Below are 19,938 nucleotides of genomic sequence, written 5' to 3' on the forward strand. Positions count from 1 at the left end.
TTATAGAGAGTTCTTCAGTCTTTTGTGCTTTACAAATATACATGTTGTCTTGTAAGTCTAAGAATTTAGTGGCAACTTCTCAGGGCTCAATAGAGAAAATCTTACTGAAGTCAAGTGGGTTTGCTGCAGGGTACTTAAAGATTGTTTTTAAGCCTGGAAAGGACAAGGATTATAGTTATCTAGTATGACCACCTATGTAACATGGGACATAGAATTTTTTTTATTAATTCCCACTTCAGATCCAATAGGTACTTAAACTAGAGTATGACTTCTAGCAACACATCCAGTGATGATGTAGGCCTGTGCGAAACAGCACCGTTAAGTTTCGATTTCCATTTTGCCATTTCAATGGGACAGTGTTTCATTTTGAGTTTTGTTTCATTTTGAAAGCACTGTTCTGTTTTGTTTCATTGAAACCGTTTTGCTGTTTTGACACTGTTTTGACGTTTTGCCCATAGACTATAATGGGGAAGCATGAAACTGCCTATATCTTTGTCATTTTTTAGCAGATTTGGATGATAACAGTGGGAATGGTAGCCCTTTCTGAAGGTATGAAGCCTGCCAGGTTTCAAGGAGATAAGTGCAGGGGTTTCTGGGAAACTAGCTCTCAAATTCTTGAAAGTATGTCATCACTGTGTCCCCATCTGCCCCTCTTCTGTCTCCCTCTCCCTCTCCTTACTTTCTGTTTCCCTGCAGGCAAGCCTAGCTACAGCGTCAAAACTCGAAACATTTCAAAACTTTCAAAATGTTTCGACAGCCCTTGTTTTCATTTTGAGGCAGTTTCGAAGCCCTTTGTTTCGTTTCAGTTTCACTGTTTGGAGCTCAAAACAAGTCAAAACAGCGTTGAAATGAAACAACCGGTGACATTTCGCACAGCCCTAGTAAAGATCCCTGGTAATGGAATTAGCTTTGTTTTTCTGTCTGAATTTATGTAGCTTCAAATTTTGGCCACTGGATCTTGTTATGCCTCTGTCTACTAGACTGAAAAATCCTCTCTTACCAAGTTCCTCATATTAAATTGAGATAACTGCCATGAAATACTAACAAGTAGTCTGAACAGTAGGCCTGTGCAAGTAGGCAGGTATTTGATCCGGCTTCAGGTCCAGCTGCATCGGATGCCAGGGATCTGATCTGGAGCTCTGGACTGGGTTCCCGCTTCAATCTGGCCAAAGCAGCTCTGAAGCTTCAGAGCCGCCTCGGATATCTGCCCATAGGGTATAATAGGGGATCAGTGAAATATCTATAACTTTGTTGGTTTTTGTCCAATTTGGATGAAACTTGCAGGGGTGATGGCCTCTGCTGCAAGCATGAAACCTGCCAAGTTTCAAGAATATTGGTGCAGGGGTTTGGGGGAACTGTACCCCAAATTCTTGAAAGCAAAACTCATGTCACGTGTATGTGTTACATTACAGAGGGGTGAAAACTGCAGGGATGGCGGCCCCTGGTGAGGCCACAAAGCCTGCCAAGTTTCAAGAAGATAGGTCCAGGAGTTTGGGGAAAACTGCACCTCAAGCTGCTGACAGGCAAAGCTTGTGACATGGGAGACACTGTGTGTGTTAAGGCGCAGCAGGGTGAAAGCTGCAAGGCTGCTAGCCCCTGCTACAGCCACAAAGCCTGCCAGCTGTCAAGGAGATAGGTGCAGGGCTTCTGGATTTTGGGGCCCAGCACCTCTGGCTGCTAACAGGCAAAACTCATGACATCAGCAGGGGCCACCACCCCTGCAGTTTTCAGCCCGCTGTGCCTTAACACACGCAGGGTCACCCACGTCACAAATTTTGCCTGTCAGCAGCTTGAGGTGCAGTTTCCCCAAAACCCCTGCACCTATCACTTTGACACTTGGCAGGGTTTGTGGCCTCACGGGGGGCCACCAGCCCTGCAGTTTTGACCCCACTGTGGTGTAACACATACACATGACATGAGTTTTGCTTTCAATAATTTGGGGTACAGTTCCCCCCAAACCCCTGCACCATCTTCTTTAAACTTGGCAGGCTTCATGCTCTCAGCAGGCCCTACCACACCTACAAGTTTCATCCAAATCAGATAAATATAACCAAAATTATAGATATTTCATTGGTTCCCCTTTCCACCCTATGGCTGGATCGCCGAAGTGGCTCCAAAGCTTTTCCGAAGTGGTTCGAAAGCTCTGAACCTCTTCGGAAAGTCTAACGAAGCCAGCACTTTGATCTAGACTTGCCGCTTCAGACGCCAAAGCATCTGAAGCTTCTCCGGATCCGAAGCACGATCTGAAGCCTCACACAGCCCTACTAAACAGTGAAAAGCATGTTTGCTAGCATTTGAGCATCTATTGTTTAAGCCAGAATGTGAATCTTAGATACATCAGTAGGACAATACATACTATATTTCAGAACCCGCTACTGAAAGCTGCCTTGCCTTGGACAATATGTCATTTTCCTGGAAAAGAAACTGTTTTCTTCTATCAGAGCCGGATTCAGTTATAGCCACTCTCTCTTTGAAGATGTTTAGACTGCATGAATGATCAATGTGATTAAATATTCATAGTGACATTTCCTTAAAATGCATTTCCACTTAGGTCAGCTATTTCTTTATGCTGCTCTATGTTCTTTACTATCCCCTTACTCTTATTCCAACTTGTATGCCAGCTGAACTTGCTGTTCCATAAATCTCCTTCCACAAGTACCTTTGCTCAGGATATAGTTGAAAAGTTCCAGGCCAGCTCAAATTATATCCATCTTAGACAGTGAGATCCTTTGTTATGGGTTTATCCATTTCATTTTTCTACTAATCAAATGAAAGTCAGGTTTCCTGCAATTGACTGAGTGAGCATCTCAGCACAAAGAACCATGGTTTTGGTTCCATGTGTGTAACAGCAGAAACAGTGCAGGCATGTCAATAGGGCCAGACTTTATCATATAAACACTTGCACTTGAATTAATTTAGCCCAAGTGCTCAGACCAAGATGCCAATTGGTTAGGCTAACTAGGCCATAAATACAGATCCTAGCTTCATGTCTTTTAAACCAACTTTCCTCTGCCAATATAAGGCAAATTTAAAGACATGGTATCCAGATGTTGAGTCAGATTGACTCGGTCAGTCTCTTAAAGATAATTAGCATTTTGTCATGAAGGTCTGTCTGATATGTGAACTGAGTGTGACACTATTGACTTAAAATGCAACAAATTCAATATTAAGTAGTAGAAGTAGAAGTATATTGGTTAGATTGTTGGGTGAAACACCTAGGTAGGAAAAAAAATTAAAGAAAATAGCAAGTACTGTTATTATTACTATTGCTGTATAAAACAATTTACCTTTCATAAAATAAAAGTACCTGTAATGTAGAAGGGTAAGCTTGGTGAGTTGGTCATGATTCACCTCAGGATGGGCTAGACTAGAGGACAGTGTACATGAACAAGAACTCAGGGAAATGTCTTCTATTTCCAGCTCAGTCATTGATCTGTTGCTGTCAGGAGACAGCTGTAATTAGAAGTAACTTTCAACAGGTCGGTCCCACTGCTTCATCTCTGTCCCTTCTAAGCCTATGTATGTTTAAATGGTGAACTCTTTTGGGCTCCCCCACTTTGCTTGTCTACAGAGCCTAAGACAGTGGGGTTCTGTTCTTGTTGGGCTTTAGGCTCTGCTATAATATAAATAACTCAAAGTAAAATGTCAGGCCATAAGCACATGATCTTGAGCGCAAGGGAAAGATCAAGCAAGTTTGTTAATTAGATCACATCTACTGAGAAAAGAAGGATCTTGCAGACAGATTCATAGTTTGGGGACTATGGTTCCCCACTAAGGAATAGTTGTATTATGTACAGTTAAAACATTGGACACCCACTTTAACATCATTTCCCCCCACTGAAGATCAACTCATGGTTCTGAGAGCAAAAACTGAAATGGTTAAATTATTAAAAGTCTTCCTTACTACCGCACAATGCTGAGGGCTGGATAAAGACAACCCAAAATGACATGCCTGAATGGAGTGTTCCAATGGCCACTAACTTAACAAAAGGCTCCTCTCCTGACACCAAGGGGAGCAATAGCACCCCTGCTTTTTAAGTCATGATGTGGTTGTCCCAGAGCTGCTGCTCCTCAGACAGCATCAGTGGGCTTTTATCAGATCACGGATCCTGGCTTCTCCCTGGCACTATTGGCTGCTGCTTGTTTTTCTGCTGGAGGTTATCTCCTTTCTTAGGCAGTTGCCATGGCATTGATTTATGTTCTATTAGGTTGGGTTTTCCAATTCTTCTCTGGAACCGTAGAGCTAGAAATCATTTCAAAAAAATTATACTTGGGTCCTAAGGTATTGATGCAACAATGGGTCTTGGGAGGAAGGTTTAAGCAGTAAGGGACTTGACACAATTTATTGCTTATTCCCAAATGTGACCCTGATTACAGCTGAGTGGCCATGCAGGTTACCTGGGGGGAGTTCTGCATGCACATGTCTGTGTGAGGACAAAACCAGCTCTCAGATGCAGGCTAGGTATTTTGCATATGCAAACCTAAATTTCAAAACACATGGGCCAATATCTTATAATAGATGTAATTAGAGAAACTATAAAGTCAATATGTTTCATTCTGTACTGGGAAATGAGATTTGCACCCTCCCTCTACACATTCATTTAAACATAAGAGAAATTTGCATTCAGAAGCTCACAGTTCTCTGGAAAGGATCTTAACTTGATGGCTCTTCAGCCTGTTTGTAACCAGTCAGCTTTCTTTGGATCTCTCCATCTCTTGGTTACTGTGCGAATTCCCTCCTCCCTGTAAGCATAAACGCGTTAATTAGTCCTGCAAAGATGTGCACACGTGGCTGTCAAGCTTTTACAAAATGCTTTGGCTGATTCTCCCAACAAAGGAATCATCTCCTTGCCATCATGTCTCATTCATTTAGCCTTGAACAAAATATTTATTTGCATTTACATCATGCTAATGCACACAATTCCGTATATCCATTAAATAAGGTTTCTAGTAGTTAGATCTGTGTCCACCACAGAAGTGTATTGACTTTATGCTTGCTTGCTATAAAACCCCATTAGCATTTCTTTTATAGTCAGGCAGTAACTCATTTTCACTAGGTGCTGAGTGCTCAGAATCTCCTGAAAATGTAGATGCCTCAAGTTAGACCACCATCCCCACCACCAAAAAAAAAATGAAAGCAGACCAAATCAGAGGTTACCTTTTTGAAAAACGACCTGCAATGCAAAGCTAGATCTTATGGTGTCTAAAAACAAACTGATTCTGTTTCCCCTTTAAAATTCTCTCCGTTCCCTGTGAGCTGTTACTAGGCAAAATGCCACCATTAACCTTGCTATGCAAATCTGTAACTCAAGGATATCTCTGAATCCTGCCTATTTCTTGTTCAGCATATCCAGGCTGTCTCTAAATCTTTCTCCCTCCATAATGACTATGAAGTCCAGCAATGTATTTCTTTCTCTGCTGTCAAAATTCTCCCACAGTCCTTAGGCATTTCCCATGTTTTGATTACTTAACAACTTGCTCATTAGGGGTCACTGATACTCATTGTTTGCCTAGTGGATATTATTATTATAACCAGGATAAAACTCTAAATAGAAAGAGCTAAATGGCACACAGTACCTTCCCCTAAACAGATACAGAAGACACAGTGTGAGTTAGTGCACTCTTTGTTACAGGTGAATCTTTGAGTTTTCCTTGTGTAAAACAGTGGCCCAAAAGCAAGATAGATGCCCAGGTCCACCTGGCCAGACCATGTCCTCAAATGTTTCTGTGCCTAATGAGGCATTGATCTTGGTTTTGAGTCTTATGGATATTACTGCAGAATGAATACTGAATAATTCATAATGAATTCTAATATAACATGCATTAAGAAATATAATGAATTAAAATGAATTTAACAATGCATTAAGAACACAGCTCTCCACTGTGCCATCATTCTCTGTGATAGTCACAAGCTCTCAGCTGCCCACAGGCATACCAGACACATAACAGTTCGATAAGAGGAAGTTAAATTTATTGGTTATGTCTAAAAATCACAGCCTGTTCAGAGAAAAAAATATATTTTATTGTATTATATTTAAGTAAAATTTGTCTAGGCAAACTTTTCAGAATAACTGGATATGTTATATTGTGTTACTTGATATCCGCTTAAAATTGGAACTGCCATTGCTATTTTTGTTGTTATCATTTGTGTTTATACCAGTGATGGTCAGCTGGGGTACCACTGCACCTTAGGGTGTCTTGAAATCCTTTCAAGAGTGCCACAGAGTGCCATGCACTGTTAGCACTGTTAGGCATGCAAATATGATTCACAAGATAAACCCAGAAATGTAAAATAGGAATCGATAGTGCTAAAAATATTTCTGACTTGTGGTCTTTCTGAGTTCTCTGCAACAGAGAACTCTATTATTATTTTTCTGTAGTCAAAAAGCAAGTGAAAACTAAGAGCTGGACTATTCCATGGAGTGCTATGAGTCTTTGGTTTATACCAAAGAACCAACCAGGAATGGACCTCCATTTTGCCAGATACTATACAAATAGTAAGCACCCATCAGTCTCTGTCCCAAAGAGTATATAATCTAAATACATATGACACCCACAGAATGGAGGAAGAGATATCGCAAGCAATGTGATAAGTATGATTATTGCAAACAGCATATAAATTTCATAATTATGGTTTTATTTGGGGTAGGGAAAAGCAATTAGGCAGGAAGGAATTAAAAAAAACCTAAACTGTGGGGAAAGAGGCTAACAGGCACAGCATAGAGAAGAAGATAAGAGAGGCAAGTATGGAGTGAAGATGAACACACTGGGCATGTCTACACATGCTGATTTAAGGCGTATTAGCCATTTTTAAAGCACATTAAGGGTGCAGGTCTACATGTACACACCCTTAATGTGCCTTAAAAGTGGCTATTCGTGTCTACATTTGATACCTGCAGTAGTGTAGAATTACCCAGAATGGCTGGCAGGTCTAGCACATGGTCCTGTTTTTCGACCAGTGAGATTGCAAGTAAGAGCTACCACTGGCAACACAAGATGTGTTTCCTGTTCTTGCTGTTCTTATTTCTTTCCTTTTGTATGTGTTTATCCTGTTTTTGTCTTCAGGGGAATGGGCATCATCAACAGTTCTTTCCCATCTCAACTCATCTCCTCCCCTTCTCACTTGGCTGCTTCCTCCCTTACCAAGAAAAGACAAGTGTTCCTGCCTTCAAATACCATCAAGAAGACTGCCGTACAAGGAAGGAGTGTGGGAAGGGGTTCTTCATAAAAACTCTGTGAAGCTAAAGGGCAGGAAACTCTTGTTAAATCTATTTTGTTAATAAGAAAAGATTTACTTAATTTGCTCTTCAAATACTGTAACTACATTTTCTTCCTTCTGCATCATTAATAAAAGGCTATAAATATTTTTAATGTTGAGAAGCCACCATCTCTGTACTCCTGATCCTGAATCTTGTTTAACTGTTGAATGCAGTATGGGGATAGAGTCATGTTAACACCTTCAGTTATCTGGACCCATTTATTTAATCAAGACTAATGCAGCAGCATGATGATTTCCATTTTAAAGCCTCCATCCCTGCAACCCCCTAGACCTACCCCATTCCTGCTTTGGCTGCTTCTCTAGCTGCTCCTATAAGCTGAAGTGGCAAAGGTCCATTCAAGTTTGGCCCCATCACTTTCCTGATAACTCAGGGTCAGGTTCAACCTAGGTAGGATAAGAGATACAGTTTGTGTTTCACATTTTTGATGAAAGCTGCTGTAGTACTTCACAAAAGTCCCCATCTCAGAGGCAAGTAGAGATTCTGTCATCATAGCTCTCCTTTGAAGGCTCAATGAGTTTAGAGAAGCTTCCAGTTTAGCTGCATGCTCCAGGATCTCTATCAGCCACAGATGATCTGGATCAGCACAGCTCCCAGTTGCCCAAGACACATCACATACCCAGAGAGCACCAGCCATTTGAGAGGGTCTGGCTGCTTGCAGGCCCCACAACACCACAGATTCCAAGTATTTTGCACATCTACAACCATCCCTTCGGTGGATTTGGAGTTCTGTGCCAAGATTTGGAGTCTTTTGTTGGCATAGGCCCTCCTGTGAATCTGGCCCTTAATATTTAATTAGGAGCAGCATTTATAGCATCTGTTTGCAGAGAAAATCAGGGTGTTAGGGTAGCAAAATAATAAGCACATTGCAGCACACTGCGAGTGCATGCATTTTATTATTCTGATTTTTCTTGGAACAAAATACCACGTAAAGATATAGAAAGTGAATTAGAAAAAAACATTTCAAATCTTTTTTCTTTTTCTGAACGCTGTGAACAAAGAGATTGTCTTAAAGCCATGCTACAATCTTTTATAAAGAAAACATTTTGTAGCTGTATGATGAGCCTAAAATTAGAGATTACTTGAGCAAAAGGGTTGGTTTAGAAAACCGAGTCTCTTAAGCTAACACAGAAGTGATGTCAGGATAGTAAGGAACAAAAATAGTAGTTTGAATTGGCCTTTCGTTTTCATTATTTTAGCTTTGACTTTCTCTTTCTCACTGTGGTCAATATACAACAGCAGCCAAAAAAAGGGCAATAAAATGTTGGGCATCATTAAGAAGGACATGGGGGGAGGGGGAGGGGAATGGAAAAGATTATGCCACTTCATAAATCTGAGCTGTTTCCACACCTCAAATACTGTGTGCAGTTCTGGTCCTCACATCTCAAAAGAACACTGTGAAATTAGAAAAATCATAGCAAAGGGCAACAAAGATGAAGGCTAGGACTCTTCACTTTGGAAAGGTGAAGGTTAAATGGTGATGTAAGAGAATCTATGAATGCTTGAAGGCATTGGTGCTTCCTGAGTCAGTGCAGGGGTGGAGGGTGGCTCTCCTCTGGACTTTCTTGAGCTTCTCCACATCCTTTCTAAAGTCCATATCCCAAAACTGGATGCATTACTCCAGCTGCGGCCTCACCAAGGCAAAGTAAAGTGGGAGGCTGACTTTCTGAGTCTTGCTTGAGATGCATCAGTAGATGCAAGCCAGGGTTTTGTTTGCTTTGCTGGCTGCAGCATCACATTTGTGGCTTGTGTTTATCTTGTGGTCAGTCATGACCCCCAAGTCTCTTTCAGTCGTGGTGCTAGTGAGTGTAACATTGCCAAACCTATAAGTATGGAGTTTTTGTTTTTTTTCCCCAAGGTGGGGCAACTTGCCTTTCTCTGTGTTGAATGCCATCAGGTTTTGATCCGCACGCCTTATGAGCCTTGCCAGGTCAGCCTGAATCACTAGCCTACCTTCCAGTGTGACCACTCTTACCCATAATTTAGTGTTGCTGGCGAACTTAGCCAGTCCACTTTTGACACCAGAATCCAGATCATTTATAAATACATTAAAGAGTACTGGTCCAAGTATGGAGCTCTGGGGGACACCACTTGTCACCATGTGCCATGTTGATTTGGTTCCATCAGCCATCATTCCCTGGGTCTGACTTTGGAGCCAGTTCCCCAGCCTTTGGACCATAAGGCTGTTGGGGCTGCAGTTCCCCAGTTTTACAATGAGGACAGCATGGGAGACCAAGTCAAAGGCTTTTCGGGAGTCTAAATATATGATGTCAACCTCTTCTCCTTTGTCCAGGTGGTGTGGAAATGAAGCTGGTCAAGCAGGCAAGACCTACCCACAACAAAGCCATGTTGGCTATCTCTCAATGTTGCTTTCCATTAGCCTGTTATTAATGGTTTCTTTGATGACTTTTTCCAAGATCCAAGCGATTGAGGTCAAACTGAAACTAATACAGTCTCATAGGGATAATGGAGACCTGGTGCAACTCCACCTATGACTGGACCACAGGTATAGATGGCTATACCTTGTACAGGAGGGATCATGTTGCAAGAAAGGGCAAGGATGTAGCTCTCTGTGTGAAGGAGCAATACACTTCCCTACCAGCGGATATTGGCACCGAGGAAGGCAACTTGAGACCCTTTGCGTTAGATTACAGGGGAAACGTGGTGAAGGAAACATAGCAGTAGGAGTTTATTACAGACCTCCAAACCAAGAGGAAGAGCTTCACCATGAATTTGCTAGGGAATTGGCAGAGGTTGCATGCTCTTTGATGCATTGTTGTCATGGGTGACTTCAGCTACTCAGACATCTCATGGGAAGAGCACTCAGCCAAAACTGATCAGTCACAAAGCTTCCTCACTTGCATTGACAAGGTTTACTTGTCTCAAGAAGACTCTGGGCTGACAAGAGACAAGGCACTGCTGGATTTGGTACTGGCCAAAGGGGATGATCTAGTGAGCAACCTGAGAATTGAGGGTAAGCTTGGTGACAGTGATCACAAGTTGGTCATTTTCTCTATCCAGCGCAAAGCTAGCAAATCAGTCAGCAACGCAGAAATACTTGACTTTAGGAAAGCTGACTTTCACAAGCTCAGGAGGCTGGTTTCCAAGGCCTTGAGTGGCTATGACCTGACAGGGAGGGGAGTCCACAATGAGTGGTCGCTCCTTAAGGATGCGATCCTTGAAGCACAAGAGAAGTCCATTCCAGCCCATAGAAAAGGTAAAAAAAGGGCTGGGTGACTCCCCCCCGCCCCCCAGCTAAATATGGGACTTATGGACCTCCTGTATCTGAAAAGAGAAACTTATAAGGAATGGAAGTCAGGTAGCACCACCAAGGAGGAGTATTCAGCACTGACCCGCACCTGTATGGAGTGAACTAGGAAAGCCAAGGCTGAAACTGAACTCAAACTGGCTACAGGAATCAAGGACAACAAAAAGTCCTTCAGATATGTGGGAAGTTGGAAGAAAAACAAGGGCAACATTGGACCCTTGCTAAACCAAATCATAGAATCATAGAATTAGGGTCAGAAGGGACCTTGTAGATCTTCAAGTCTGACCCCCCGCCTGGTCAGGAGAAAAACTGGGTGCAAATGACTCCAGCCAGGTAGGCATCCAGCCTCTTCTTAAAGACCCCCAGGGTAGGAGCCAGCACCACTTCCCTCGGAAGTTGGTTCCAGATCGTAGCCACCCTAACTGTGAAGTAGTTCTTACGGATGTCTAATCTAAACCTACTCTCCAACAACTTATGGCTGTTATTCCTTGTTATGCCAGGGGGCGCTAGGCGAAACAAGGTCTCTCCCAAACCCTTCTGATCCACCCTAGTGAATTTATAGACGGTCACCAGGTCCCCCCTCAGCCTTCTCTTGTGAAGGCTGAACAGGTTCAGGTCCCGCAGTCTCTCATTGTAGGGTCTGCCCTGTTGTCCCCGGATCATGCAGGTGGCCCTCCTCTGGACCCTCTCAATGTTGTCCACATCCCTCCTGAAGTGGGGCATACAGAACTGGATACAGTACTCCAGCTGTGGCCTGACCAGTGTTGCATAGAGGGGGAGGATCACCTCCTTGGCCCTGCTAGACAAGCACCTGTGGATGCATGACAAGGTCCGGTTAGCCCTGCCATTGTCAGCCCATGTTCATCTTGGAGTCAGTAATGACTCCAAGATCCCTTTCTGCCTCTGTGCTCTCAAGAAGGGAGTTTTGCATCTTGTAAGTGTGCTGCTGGTTACTACTGCCCAAGGGTAGCACCCTGCACGTGTCAGTATTGAAACGCATCCTGTTTTTGTTAGCCCACCCCTGTAACCTATCCTGGTCTTGCTGCAGTCTTTCCTTCCCTACGAGCGTGCTCACCTGACCCCAAATTTTGGTATCATCAGCAAATTTAAACAGGTTGCTTTTCACCCCGTTGTCCAAATCACTGATAAAGAAATTGAACAGCGTGGGCCCAAAGACCGAGGCCTGGGGGACTCCGTTGCCCACTTCTCCCCAGGTCGAATATGACCCGTCCACCGCCACCCTCTGAGTACATCCCTTCAGCCAATCTGCAATCCATCTGACTGTGTAGGCATCAATGCTGCAGTCACCTAGTTTTTTAATGAGGATGGAGTGGGAGACGATGTCAAAGGCTTTGCTGAAGTCTGGAAAGACTACGTCCATGGCGACACCTGCATCCAATGCTTTTGTGACCTGATCATAAAAGGCAATCAGGTTGGTCTGACATGACCTGCCCCTAATGAAACCGTACCGCTTGTCCTTGAGCATCATCCCTGAAGCCGGCCCATCTCAGATGTGCTCCTTGATGAACTTCTCAAAGAGTTTCCCTAGGATTGAGGTAAGACTGATGGGCCTATAGTTGCCCAGGTCCTCCCTCCTCCCTTTTTTAAAGATGGGGACCAAGTTGGCTATCTTCCAATGATCTAGCACCTGGCCCAAGCACCACGAGTGCTCATAAAGCCGTGACAAGGGCCCTGCAATAACCCCTGCTAGCTCCCTCAACACCCTGGGGTGGAGAGCATCTAGACCTGCTGATTTGAACACGTCCAGCCCCTCCAGAAGCTCTCTAACCCGATCCTCCCCAACCTGAGTTCTGGAGGTGTTCCCCTTGAGTCCATCTTGCATCACGGTGGGGAAGTCCCAGTCCCTGCCCAAGAAAACGGAGGTGAAAAATTGGTTAAAGAGGTCTGCTTTCTCCACTGGTGCAACCACTAGATTGCCCAGCGTACTTTGCAGGGGCCCCACATTACCCGGTGCCTTCTTCATCCTCCCTACGTATTTGAAAAAGGACTTTTTATTATCCTTCATCTTGGATGCTAGTCCTAGCTCTATGTCCGCCTTAGCTTTCCTGACAGCCCCCCTACAGGCCCAAGCAGAGGAGGTATACTCCTCTTTGGAGATAGCACCCCCCTTCCACCCATTGTATACCGCCTTTTTAGCAATCAGGCGGACACCCTTGGTGAGCCAGGGGGGCTTTCGGGCACTCTTGCCCCCCTTGCTTCTTGTTGGGATGGTCACCCCTTGGGCCCTGAGTATCGTCTCCTTAAGGAACGACCACTCATCTTGGGCACTGAGCTCCCCTGCTCTCGAGAACCCCAGCGCTCTCCCACTAATCTCCTCAACTCGTTGAAGCTGGCCCTCTTGAAGTCTAGGGCTACTGCCTTGCTGCAGGCCCTTGACACCCTGTGCTGGATGGTGAATTCCAGCAAGTGATAATCGCTATCACCCAGGTGGTTAAGAACCTGGAGGCCACTTACCAGGTCATCGCCTGTGGCCAGGTCCAGGTCCAACAGGGCATTTTCTCTGGTGGGACTGTGTACCTCCTGAATTAAGTGGAGGTCCTGTATCTCAGCCAGGAACCTCCTGGAACGGTCCAACCTAGCTGACTGTTCCTCCCAGCAGATGTCCAGGTAATTAAAATCACCCATGACAACTACATCCCTTGCCTTAAGTGCCTCTGCAAGCTGGCCCGTAAATTCCCAGTCCAGCTCCTCCTCTTGGCTGGGGGGTCTGTAGTAGCCCCCCACCATTGGATCCCTCTCCCCACGGCCCCCTTGTATCTTGACCCAGAGCACTTCAGCTTGCCCCTCCTCTGACCCCGTTCTGCTGGCAGAGGATGTGTATTGCTCCCTGACATAGAGTGCCACACCCCCGCCTTTCCTTCCTTCTCTAACCCACCCGTAAAACCTATAATGCTAACTGCCCAGTCGTGGGATGAATCCCACTATGTTTCTGTAAGCCCTATTATGTCTGGGTCTAAACTGGCTATTCTGAGGATGAGTTCCTCCTGTTTATTCCCCATACTACGAGCATTGGTATATAGGCATTTAAGGCCTTGCCTAGCTGCGTGTGCCACCCCCCCCCCGATTTGGGAGACTGTCTGGACACTCCAGAAACTGGAGTTTCTTACCTGGGCACTGCTTGCATTTGTCATCTGTCTTGCTTGGGTGGTGTCTCCTCATCTTCCTGCAGCCCCCTCACCCGGTGAGGCTAGTTTAAAGCTCGCCATACGAAATCAGCCACCCTGGAAGAGAAGACATGCTTGCCTTTAGGAGAGAGGTGAAGCCCATCCCACCCCAGCAAGTCCCCTGCCCGAAAGCATGGGTCATTATCTAGGAACCAAAGGCCTGCCTGGTGGCACCAACTGCGTAAGCACCGGTTGACCTCGCCAATGCAGGCCTCATGTCGCTGTCCCCTCCGACTCACCAGAAGAGAGGAGAATACCACCAAATGGAGCAGCTGACAACCGACACCCAGGAAAAAAACTAATTTCTTTAGTGATTACTTTGCGTTTGTCTTCCACCAGCTCAATGGAATCACCCTGCCTGACAAGGTGCAGGATTACCAGTGTATGGGTGAACATATGCCCATCATAGGTAAAGATCTTGTGAGGGAATACCTTGAGAGGCTGGACAGCCACAAATCAGCTGGCCAAGATGGAATGCATCCAAGAGTGCTAAAGGAACTAGCTGACATCATAACATGACCAATAGAGAGAATATTTGAGAACTCGTGGCGCTTGGGAGAGGTTCCTTAAGACTGGAATAGGGCCAATGTAGTGCCTGTTTTCAAGAAAGGGAGGAAGGATGATTTGCTCTTGGAGGTGCAGACCTCTTTGGAAATTTCAAATGGAGGTATGGACCCCTTTGAATTGTAAGTGTGGCTATTCACATACTTTTGATTGATCATAGTCATCTTTTTCAGACCCCCTAGACATAGTCTGTGGACCCCCAGTGGTCTAAAAATGAGAGGTTTTGAAAACCGTTGGCATACAGCAAAATAATATTTTAATTAGAGAAATAAAATAGCTGAAGATTTGGGAAATTTCTTCCCTTTGTGTCATTTTCTTCATAAGAAAACAAACCCCAAATTTTTTACATAACTTGATTTCATAGATTTCATAGACATTAGGGCTGGAAGGGACCTCGGAAGATCGAGTCCAGCCCCCTGCCCAAAGGGCAAGAAGTCAGCTGGGGTCATAGGATCCCAGCAAGATAAGCATCCAATTTGCTCTTGAAGGTGTTCAATTTAGGTGCTTACTGTTCCAGACGTTAGGGGCACGGACAGTAAAGAAATTCTTCCTTATGTCCAGCCTGAAACGGTCTTGTCGTAGTTTATGACCATTTGAACTCGTCATCCCTTGGGGCGCTCTGATGAACAAACGTTCTCCCAGATCCTGGTGGTCACCCCTGATAAACTTATAGGTGGCCATCAGATCACCCCTGAGCCTGCACTTTTCCAGGCTAAAGAGCCCCACGGCTCTCAGCCTGTCGTCATAAGGTCTGTTTTCCTGACCTCTGATCATGCGAGTGGCTCTTCTCTGGACTCTCTCAAGCTTCTCCACATCCTTTTTGAATTGTGGAGCCCAAAACTGGACGCAGTACTCCAGCTGCGGCCTCACCAAGGCCGAGTACAAGGGGAGAACGACGTCCTGGGATTTGCTTGAGAAGCATCTATGGATGCAAGCCAGCGTTTTGGTCACTTTACTAACCACAGCATCACATTGCAGGCTCATGTTCATCTTGTGGTCAATGATGACCCCCAAATCTCTTTCTTCTCTAGTGCTAGCCAGCACAGCACTGCCAAGCCTATAAGGATGCTGCAAGTTTTTCTTCCCAAGGTGGAGAACTTTCCATTTTTCAGTGTTAAACACCATCAGGTTCTTGTCTGCCCATTTGCTGAGCCTGTCCAGGTCATCCCGTATCACCCGCTTGTCTTCTGGCGTGGATGCTCTGCCCCAAAGTTTGGTGTCATCGGCAAACTTGGCCAGTCCACTTCTGACTCCAAAGTCTACATCATTAATGAAGATGTTGAACAGTATGGGTCCAAGGACAGAGCCTTGGAGGACCCCACTGGTCACAGGACACTATGATGAGTGACTTCCATCAATGATGGATTGATGTTTACTCTTGAAACCAGGGGCAATGCGTAGGGGGTGCATGCAGGTGCATATGCACCCCCTGAGCATTGCGGTGTGCCCCCTACAAGAAGGCGTCGCCAATGTTGTCTTCCTCCTACCGCCACAGCGCTCCCACTGCTGCCATGCCCCCCACGGTGTGCCCCACAGCTACCAGGGGCATGCTTCATAGAAATGAAGCTTTTACAGAACAGCTAATATCTAGACTTTGAGCCTTTAAAAGAGAAAACTTCCACTCTTCAGTTTGCTGCTTCAGAAACAAATTTGTGCTAACTGATGTTTTATTACCCTCCCTGGGGCAGTACTCTCCAAATCACTCCATCTATCCATGTACACTGGTCACCAAAGATGAAGATAATATTGTTTATAGAAAGCATTACAAAGAAAAAAACCACTGAGCAATATGAAATAGCCCATGGACAATACATGGTTCATATTTCATGGTTTGTTCACAATAAGTAGAATGAATTATTACAGCTGAACAATGAGATAAAAATAGCTATGATACAAGAAAAATCTATTAATTCCCTATCTATTCTTCAGTAGAAACCATCTGCTCTTTCATGAGCTCAGCTTTTACTCCCTTTTACAGAAAGAGCTTGGGGTTGCTCTCATACAGTGATTCTCAAGCCAGATCCTTTCAAGGGTACCACAAAGTGTAAGATGTGAGGAGATAAGCAAATAACTTAAGTAGATAAATGCAGTCTCAGGCTTGTCCCTGTTTCAACAATCCCCCAGCCTCACTGCCTAGCCCCTCTGCAAGGAGATAAGCACTGTAATACATAAATTAGTTTTTGAAATTGGGTGCCACTTAACTCACAAAGGTAATGGAGGATACCTCAAGTCCAGTGAAAGGTGCTTCAAGTCCATAAAGGCTGAGAACTACTGCTCTAACAGCTCTTATGAGGCAGTGAGTACCTGCAATTTCCATTGACTTCATAGGAGTTTTTCGTGGTGAGCATGAGTGACTGGTGCCTCCTGAGTCAGGGCCCCCCCCCAGTGGCCAGTCAGGGTGGTCCCCTGAGGCTGATCACGCACACTGGGCACGCTGCTGGCACTTCCGGGTCACCATGATTAGCTGTGGGGGAACTCCCCCTCCCCAGTGTGATTGGCCACAGGGGAACTGTGAGGATCGATTCTCCCGATGCCCCCACTCCCTGGCTGGTGCTCTCATGAGGGGCACCAGCACTCTCACCTGCCCCCCTGCCCATCACCTAAGTGGGGAACACTGTCTGTCAGGGGTGCTCCAGTGCTCTCAGGGGGTGCATGGGCACCCCTGTGCACCCCCTATTCATTGCCACTGGTGCCTAGAGTTTTTTAAGGGACCAAGTTGTGTCGTGTTTTTGAGCAGAATCTCCCATGGAGGTGACCTGGGATTTGGCCTTGCAGTAAGAGATGTTAAGAAAGTATACACAGTGGAATTCACGCTTCTTGCAGTGTGGACAGGAACTTCCCACTTGGCAATAGTGGGAGCAACATATACATGGAGATGAGAGAGTATGTAGCCAAGGTGAGCCAGCCTCAGTTATAATTATTTAAATTAGGTACCATGCCTTTAAATTCTTCGGTAGTTCTCTATCAGGAAAAAGTGCATTCTGAGTTTTTAGATCACATTGGCAGCATTCATTAGAAGAGAAAAGGGGCCAGATTTTTAAAAGACTTTGGTACTTAAGGCTAAGACAAATGCCTTACATGACTTACATCTATATAGGCATCTAAATACGTTAGGACTTGGACCAAATGGGACTTTCCAAAGGTGCCTAGATGCTTAATTTCATTGGATGTATAGAGAATTGTGTGTTTAGGTGGTTTAGAAAATCCTATCCAGGCACCTATCCATGTTTTGAAATGCCTTGAAAATCCCAGCCGAAGTTCAAGGCTTTTCTTTGTGCAATTATAAGCTCTGAGCAGAACACAAACTCAGTGTTGGGATGGTTCAGCAGTGATTTGAACAATCACTTGTTTAATTATTTCTAGCCTTCCTTGTGCTGATGCCAAGAACAGAGGTCATATTTAATGACTCCCTTGTTAATTTCCAGTATTTTTAGATTTGTCTTGGAGGCAGTTGATTATAGATGCTTTTGTGCTTTGTATCAGGTGCATATGGATTACCTTATTAATTAAACATAATTTATTTATGCTTCTAAATTGATTGGAATCCCTCCACATCCTTCAAAAAACTAGTTTCTTTCCCACTGTCTACTTAATGCACTCTTGCCCCCCTTGCATCTTGTTGGGATGGACTCCCCTTGGGCCCTGAATATCGTTTCCTTAAGGAATGACCACTCGTCCTGGACACTGAGTTCCCCTGCCCTCACGGACCCCAGCGCCTCCCCCACTAGTTTCCTCAGCTTGTTGAAGTTGGCCTTCCTAAAGTCTAGGGCTACCGTCTTGCTGCAGGCCCTTGACACCCTGCGTTGCATGGTGAATTCCAGCAAGCGATGACTGCTATCGCCCAGGTGGTCAAGAACCTGGAGTCCCCTTACCAGGTCATCGCCTGTGGCCAGGACCAGGTCCAACAGGGTGTTTCCTCTGGTGGGACCGTGCACCTCCTGGATTAAGTGGAGGTCCTGTATCTCAGCCAGGAACCTCCTGGAATGGTCTGTCCTGGATGACTGTTCCTCCCAGCAGATGTCCGGGTAATTAAAATCACCCATGACAACTACATCCCTTGCCTTAAGTGCCTCTGCAAGCTGGCCCGAAAATTCCCGGTCCAGCTCCTCCCCTTGGTTGGGGGGTCTGTAGTAGACCCCCACTGTGAAATCACTCTCCCCATGGTCCCCTAGAATCTTAACCCAGAGCACTTCAGCCTGCCCTTCCTCTGACCACATTCTACTGGCAGAGGATGTGTAGTGCTCCCTGACATAGAGTGCCACACCCCCACCTTTCCTTCCTTCTCTATCCCGCCTGTAAAGCCTATAACCCCTGATGCTAACTGCCCAGTCATGGGATGAATCCCACTACGTTTCTGTTAGCCCTATGACACCTGGGTTTCAACTGGCTATTCTGAGGGTAAGTTCCTCCTGTTTATTCCCCATACTACGAGCATTTAAGGCCTTGCCTAGCTGCGTGTGCCACCCCCCGATTTGGGAGACTGTTTGGACCCCTGTTTCTTACCTGGGCACTCCTTGCATTTGTCACCTGTCTTGCTTGGGTGGTGTCTCCTCATCTTCCTGCAGCCCCCTCACCTGGCAAGGCTAGTTTAAAGTTCACTCTACGAGATCAGCCAACCTGGAAGAGAAGACACGCTTGCCTTTAGGAGAGAGGTGAAGCCCATCCCACCCCAGCAAGTCCCCTGCCCGAAAGCACGGGTCATTATCAAGGAACCCAAAGCCTGCCTGGTGGCACCAGCTACGTAAGCGCCGGTTGACCACGCCAATGCAGGCCTCGTGTCGCTGTCCCCGCCTACTCACCGGAAGAAGAGAGGAAAATACCACCTGCGCCCCCATCTCCTTCAGCTTGTCTCCCAGAGCCTTGTAATCCTTCATAATGCGGTCAGGGTTGCCCCTGGCCGCGTCGTTCGTACCCACATGGACGACAACCATGGGGTACTGGTCTGCAGGTCGGATGTAGGCCGGGATCCTTTCTGTGATGTCCCTGACCTGAGCCCCAGGCATGAAGCAGACCTGTCATGACCAGGGGTCGGGCCGGCAGATGGAACCTTTCAGTCCTCGTAGGATGGAGTCTCCGATGACCAGGACCTGGCGTTTCTTCCTCCTGGTGTTCGCTATCTGTTGTGTGGGGAGTGGCAACATCCCTGCCAGAGGCCAATCCACCGTCCTCCTCTGTCACAGCTGCCAGGGCATCAAACCTATTCCCCAGCTGAACCTGGGGAGCTTCCACCGCTTTCGGCCTAGCAGCTCTGGATTTTGGCACCTTCTTCCACTCCTGCGTTGGATGCGTCTCCTGTGGGGACTGTACGGTAGACGACCGGGCCTGCAGAGAATAGAAATAGACATCAATTTCATCTTCTGCATCCCTTATCCCCCTCAGCCTGCTCACCGCCGCCTGGAGCTCACTTACCTGCTCCTCCAAGGCCCTAAGTCGCACTCAGGAGGGACAGGCAAGGAGACCTCCAGGACCCCCCGCACCCAGGACCCCATCGAGCCCCTCCACAGACAGGGGGGCAAGGGGCCACTGACTCCACCATGAAAACATCACTGCACGGAGGGTCCAAGAAGGACCAGGACCCTGGGAGCTGCTCAAGGCGGCTCGGGTCTCCAATCCTGGCATGAGGCCAGCATCAGTGCAGATGCCA

The 19,938-nt window shown here is 45.9% G+C and overlaps 1 long non-coding RNA gene across 3 annotated transcripts in view; it reads right to left on the reverse strand.

Annotated features, from left to right (window-relative positions):
• LOC149864718 (uncharacterized) overlaps positions 1–19,938 on the reverse strand; it is a 55,783-nt gene that overhangs the window by 6,319 nt on the left and 29,526 nt on the right. The window contains exons 5-10 of one of the 3 annotated variants that reach the window (XR_016442245.1): positions 19,094–19,616; positions 18,798–18,911; positions 13,674–13,787; positions 12,350–12,410; positions 7,555–7,663; positions 4,637–4,743 (exon numbers count right to left, since the gene is read on the reverse strand). This is a non-coding gene — a long non-coding RNA (uncharacterized LOC149864718). The remainder of the gene's footprint in view (positions 1–4,636; positions 4,744–7,554; positions 7,664–12,349; positions 12,411–13,673; positions 13,788–18,797; positions 18,912–19,093; positions 19,617–19,938) is intronic. The other 2 variants (XR_016442244.1, XR_016442246.1) reach the window with 2 other exon arrangements.

This window comes from Crocodylus siamensis, chromosome 5 (genome assembly GCF_052110815.1).
Source record: "Crocodylus siamensis isolate JL-2025a chromosome 5, ASM5211081v1, whole genome shotgun sequence".
NCBI lineage: Eukaryota > Metazoa > Chordata > Crocodylia > Crocodylidae > Crocodylus > Crocodylus siamensis.